General features: G+C 34.9%; 1 protein-coding gene across 8 annotated transcripts in view; it reads right to left on the bottom strand.

Annotated features, from left to right (window-relative positions):
- LOC106467178 (muscleblind-like protein 2) overlaps nt 1-6,828 on the bottom strand; it is a 113,382-nt gene that overhangs the window by 85,799 nt on the left and 20,755 nt on the right. The window contains exon 1 of one of the 8 annotated variants that reach the window (XM_022395811.1): nt 5,046-5,200. The exons of the other annotated variants lie outside the window; for them this stretch is intronic. The gene's annotated coding sequence lies outside the window, so the exon portion shown is untranslated. Of the gene's footprint in view, nt 1-5,045; nt 5,201-6,828 lie in introns of those variants that run through there. 8 annotated transcript variants of the gene reach the window in all.

Below are 6,828 nucleotides of genomic sequence, written 5' to 3'. Positions count from 1 at the left end.
GTTCCTATTATTCATCAGTGTATATCAACAGAACCTAATATTGCAGGCCCATATGCGTAGTGGATGAGCAGTTCCTATTATTCATCAGTGTATATCAACAGAACCTAATATTGCAGGCCCATACAATGGAACACTCACGTTTACATATCCACGCAGCTGTCAAGATTGAACGATCTCTTTACCAAATGTAAAGTGCCTTCACTGGCATCGACTTGACACTTACAGATCTCACGAATGTTGGAAAAGGTCAAGAGATTTTCACAATCTCGACTTATTACAAATATTCCCATAAGCATAAACTTAACCGTCATCGTGTGAATTACATCCAGACTTTTTTTTCTAATTTTACTTAGCCACAACCATTTTTTTTGTGTGCCAGTGAAATATGCTGGTCTTAAACACTCAACCAGTCCCGATTCTTGACAACGCTAATTTACTATTTTACTTACTTAATTACTTTGAATAGCAGTAAACAAGCATATATATATATATTCTTTCTGAAAACAAAGAACAACTTTTAAAATGAAATAAGCGACTTTTTTTCATCTAACGAAACATAAAAAATCTTTCCAGTTTTCTGACGTCCATACAGTAATAAAAAAATTTCCTTGACTCGTCACATTTTTAAACGATATTTTTCGATTTGACAACATTATAAGTTATTTTTTGTTTTCGTGATCTAAAAAACGTTAAAAAAAGTCAACGTTTTTCGCTTAAGTCTGATTGGATGGTTAGATGTTTTAGGCACAAAGCTGTACAATAAGCTATTTGTTCTCTGCACACCGCAGGAATCTAGCCCCGAATTTTAGTGTTATATGTTTTCAAGGTTACTGCTGAGCTATTGAAACAATGGAAAAAAACATAACATTTGATCTGTCTTGTTTAGTGCAACATTGGGTAAAATGGAATGTTTTACAATGCTACCCTATATAAAGTACACCTTTCCATAAAACTTCAAAGTCAGCGTTTGATCGGATTCCTGTTTGACTGTAAACTTTTGGTTTATTCCACATATCTTACTGAAAAAACTACATTATGAATAACAAATCAAAAATATAATTCCTAAATATATATAAACATTTAAAACTACAACATTAAGCCTACATCCGCTCCATTACGAGAAATAAGACACGGAAAGATAATTTATCGGTTCGGACGTCTCAGACCATTTTACGAGATTCTGTGAATTATATTATTCACTACATTTATAAAACAATCAGTACTTATTGTATCAGTTCTCATTGTTTCTTGGCCTAATTTTCAAAATTCACCAATAACATTTCCTGTCCTACGACCAGCTTAGTTAGTAGCTTGTATAGATACTTAAACTCTATGTAATATAGAACAACTGAACGAGTGGCTGAGTTTTTAAGACTCAAATCATATTCAGATCATGTTTTCTTGTGTAGTTAGTAGACAATATACAGATGGTACGTTTTCTGTGTGTACTTCAACAACCTATAGATCACATTAGGGTTTTCCGATTCAGCACAACATATACAGATTGTTGTAGCAGTTTCTATTCTTGGTCAGATTAAAACAAAAACTCAGTATTCACAAACCTGAAGTAAAGAAACTCGCTAACGCGATAATGAATCCTCGTCTACTCTCTGTATGTCACGCTTTTACACCACCCAGATCATTTCTTACACTTTCAAGAAAATTGTAAACTTTGAGTCACGCGCTGCGCTCATAATGCGACGTGAAAACTCCTTCTGGCAAAACAATACTAATGTATAAATTAAAAAAAAAATAATAAAAAAACATAGCCTACAACACTGTCCCCTTCCCTTCATTATGATGTCTCTTGAACAATCTTATTACTCAGAGAAAGCAATGGTATATTAAACATAAATTCCATAATTAAGAATAAAATAACTGCTTACAATCACCAACGTTAATATGAAAATTACAATCATCAAATCATTAATTGTGTGAATCAAAGTACAATCAAAATTTTAATTAACAAAACAACATTTCATTTCTGTAATCATTACTGTCATTAAACTTTCTAGTCCTGAAATCATTTTTGTGGCAAAAAATATGAGATGACCTCCGCCCTTTATCAACATTTCTCGTCTTATCATTGGGGTAGTTCTCTTCAAGTAGACGGTTGAGGGAATCCACTGATGGCTTAATCGCTGGTGATACTCTGGAAGTAATCTCGATAGGTACCCAATGTTCTTCAGCAGGTTAATTTACCTTTGATTAAGTCTTATTTAAAGCTAATCAATTTGGCCACCCTCCTGCTAACGTCTCTCTTGATTCTGCTCTGTTGCACTTTAGCTTGGCTGTGTATATTATCTTGCGCTTCCACTCTTATTGTCAATGGAAGTGCAACCTTTGATGGTATAACTGTCGTTTAGTGGATAGGGATATCCTGATCGTAGACTGTGAAACTGTTTGAAGCTAGTCTAACGTCAAACTTGTGTTTTTGCATGAAGTCTTTCTCTATGTCAATTATCCATACATAATGCTGTGCAGAGAAACTTCCTACAGTGAGGATGACTTCTAACTTTCCGCTTGCCTGAACTTTATGACCACTTGCTATTCGCATCAATCGATTTTCTCGCTTCATCTCTGAACACAATTTCCCAGCTTTCACAACCAGATCAGGTTGAACAACGGTAGCTGTAGAATCTTTGTCCATCAACACGATACAAGGTTTCCATCAGTACATTTGCTGACTTGTGGATTTTTTTTTTTTTTTACATAATGTGCTCCTTGTCTAAATTGGTGCAGATGATTCTCATCTTCAGGATGTTGTCTCCACGATTTATTGTCAATAGGTAATCCATATTTCCGACACTTATAGCAATCCCCTTTTTCCTCTTACCCTTTGGGAGTAGTTTCTATTTCCTAAAGGCTTTTATCTGCAGTTCCTGGTAATATGTTATTTTAAGTTGTAATTAAAGCACAGATTGTTTTGTAATTTACTTCCTCCATCCTGAGTAAGTAGTTGCCTAATTAAAGGCTTTTGTCTGTACTTCCTGGTAATATGTTTTTAACTTGCAATTAAAACACCTTCCTTCTTGTAGTCTATTTCTTCCAATCTGGGTTAAAAGTTGTCTAATTAATCATTTTAGTTCTTTTTTTAGACCTTCATCAAAGTTTATATTTCTACATTAGTTAATCTGGTACTCTAATGATTCATGAATAGCAAATTAAGTTTATCTGAAACTTTAATGTATTAACGGTCCATCTCCAACTGAAGAGTTTTATGTAAAGATATACATTTTCTATATTTTACCCTAACTTGCATATCCTCATCAGCTAAGGCATCTATCAATTGGTTGTGTGCAAACTAATTGATCATTTTACGTGGAGAACGTGAATTAGATAACTGGGAATATCCTTCCAAATCTTCAGTAAGTTCAGTTAAGATTTCATCCTTCCTCCTTACGATATTTCAAAACTTTGATAAAGCAGTCACCAATGTTTGATAGTTCTTACGACTCGGTTGGAAGGTTGATTAACGATGTTACAGCTGATACCTTTAAAGAAGAGCAAAATGAATAGCTTGCTGCTCTCTATTTTATCTATTCACTTTAGAAATCAGCTCAAACTGTACCTAATATGTCTATCATATTACCTTTCATCACAGTCTGTCAATTTCTCAAGAGCGTGATGCTGCTGAAGTGGCTTGCTAAATTCCTTAACTTGACGAGGGTGTGGTGTAGCTGAACTAATCCAGGAAGGTCTCGCAGTCAATGATGGTACAATACTAGTAGTAATATCAAGTGTATTCTGTATTGCATAGTTAATATTGTTTAAGGTTGGAATTATTGAGTGGATGCAGAAAGATACAGGGCTGATCTGATTCTAGCATTTGATCATTCAGTTTCTATAAATTTTATCCTCGAATTTATGTCCTTATACACATTTCTTATGGCCTCTTCGATCTTGATGTGATAATCCTTCTGTACTTCATTGATGTCCTTTTATATTTCTTCAATTTTGTTGTTAGTCCTTTCGTCTGTCAATGATGCACTTTTGTACTTCCTTTTTTACTTCATTGATGTTATTTTGTATTTCTTTTTCATTTTTTAAGTTTTTTCTTATAATTTTTCTTTACATTTTCTATGGCTTCCTCGATCATGCGTAATTCTTCCGTAAATCTCTGTCTCGTTCTTGTAATTTCTCTTATATTACTTTCTCTTTTCTTCTTTATCTTCTAGGAACTTTCTGTAACTTCGTTCTGGGGTCTTTTTTTAAGATTCTGACTCTTTCTTCTTGATAACCTCTCCACTGTCTAATCATTTCCAGCAAATTTGCGATCTTGCTTCGAACACATGTTGTTTTCTTGAAGTTCTGTCTAAATTATATTTTATTTTTACCAAAATAATCCCACTCCTGACAACAAAGTTGTAACAGTTTCTATTGTTGAGCAGGTTCTTTTGGATTATTTATTAAAAAAGAAACAAATTAAATCACTTTATTTCTTCACTACAAATTTCTACAACTTTCACAAGTTAGCTCCAACTTAGCTATCTGATAGGCCTGAGTTCACATTAGACTCTAATAAAACAATTTCACTCACTCGCTAACATCTCCCGTTCATACAGCACGTTCTCATATCTTCATTTTCTTGGTCGAAAATCAAACTCAATATTTACAAAACTGATCTAACTGATAAACTGAGAAATCAATCCTCATCTGCCGCACCAACATTTCCTACACTGACATACGCTCATGGTTCAACGTAAAACTTCCTCTGGTGAAACAGTACAATAGTATATATTAAAAACAAAACCTAGCCTACAAGAATATCATGCGATTTTTATTTTCGGAATATGATTCAATACAAGCTCAGACTACATGCTTTATTGGATTCAGTCCATTACACATACATACATATAGGTATCACTAAATTTTTTGTAATAAATACAACCGTTCAAGTTTTCTGGATTAAACATAACATTTTACAGATCATATATACCCAAAACTACCAACGACTGTGCTAAAGCTTAGACTCAGTTCTTAAACCGCATTCTGCTACAATTTCAGTGTTTCTTTAAGTTAGACTTTAATCCTCACATAGTTACCCTTTCGATCTTGCGGTCAGTATCTCGAGATGAACGTATCAACTTTATCTTACACATATCGATAAGCTGGGCGTTAGGCCTAGCTCAGACGTCTGTTTTTGTCAACACTTTCGATAGTTAATCTTTGTGTACTTTAGACCGAACTTTTCCCTGTAAGGCATGCCTACCATGATGTAAAGGATTGTATTATCTGTTTTAAACCTTCTTCGCCATTCAAGGTTAAGGAACAGGCAAGAATTATTTCACAATTTGTTCTTTTTTTGGTAGTGGTTGCCAAGTAGAAGCACGTGCTTGACACACACGCAGACATACATACTGAAACTAACATAAAGATGTCACGCCACTGCGGTAAATGTCATAAAAAAATACTCTTTCAGTAAAATAAATGTTCATTGAAAAGGTACACAAGTCTATGTATTATCAAAATCTAAACATTTTTTTTTGTCGTTAAGCGCAAAGTTATACGACAGCTATCTCTGCTCTGCCCATCGCGAGTATCGAAACCCGATTTATAGCGTTATAAGCCTATAGACTTACCGCTGTGCCATTGGGGGTAATCTGAATAGATACAAGTTGAGGTTAGTTGCCATACGCGGTCTTGCCACGTTTTTGTTAATAAAGACAAAGTGTACAAGTTGAGAGGACGCTTCGTAAATTAGGGGGTAATTATCTACACATACACGATATATATATATATATATTAGGATTAGATACACAGACAAAAAAACATAGATAGATAAATAAGAGTATTTACACACTTGTGACTTTCTAATTTCTATTTCTATCTTGGACGAAAAAAAAAACACCTTAACGATTCCATACACAAAATATTTACATAAAAAAGAATCACATTATCGTTACACTTATTAATAGTATTTATTAAATTACTGTGTTTTTCTTTACATATTTAATAAGTTGGTATGAGTGTATACCTATTCTTGAATAGCCTCTCTCGCCAGCTTCCCCGAGAAAAAAAAGAAAAAAAAGAACGTTTTCAATATCGTTCGAAACATTATTTAATGAACAGTCCTTTTCATCCATGAGTATGCTGGTTGAAGATATTATGGATGATTGTATAACACGTACTTTATCAATGAAGCATGGTGGATATTCTTTCCAGGACCGTACTAAGGGTGTTGCGAGCAGTGCGCCCGCAGAGGGCGCCGACCTGTAGAAGGCATAAGTTTGCATCTTTGAAGATAAGGGTCTTGCACAGGGTGTCATCAAAGATCGGTACGGCCCTGATTTTACCAGATAACTAATTACGTACCTGACATGTCAGTAAGTTCTTTAGACATCGTGATAATGTGTCATAAACAATCAGGTGCTCACATATCCGTTCCGTTTACTAAATCAATATTTAAGACTGATTCTGTAATTCTACATTATCGGTCACTAGAAGCGATAATTTCTCCACTAAATAAATCATCTCTAATTTTCAACAGGTAGACTCAACGGAAGACAGCTAGTCAACAATAGCCACCGCCAATCTAAGGCTGCTCTTCTTTGACTGGATAGTGGGATTTGATTGTCACTCTGATAACGCACCTACGGCCCCAAAGTACGAAGCGAGTTTGTTTGTTTGTTTGTTTTTAGCAAAAAAAAGACGCGAACCATGAACTCTCAGATTCACAATCTGGGGCCCGTCATGGCCAGGTGGTTAAGGCACTCGACTCGCAATCTGAGGGTCGCGGGTTCGAATCCCCGTCACACCAAACATGCTCGCTCTTTCAGCCGTGGGGGCTTATAATGTGACGGTCAATCTCAGTATTCGTTGGTAAAA

The sequence above is a fragment of the Limulus polyphemus genome, unplaced genomic scaffold, assembly GCF_000517525.1.
Source record: "Limulus polyphemus unplaced genomic scaffold, Limulus_polyphemus-2.1.2 Scaffold77, whole genome shotgun sequence".
In the NCBI taxonomy this organism is placed as follows: Eukaryota; Metazoa; Arthropoda; class Merostomata; order Xiphosura; family Limulidae; genus Limulus; species Limulus polyphemus.
Note: the sequence above shows the minus strand (reverse complement) of the source record. Positions and strands in the feature narration are given on the sequence as shown.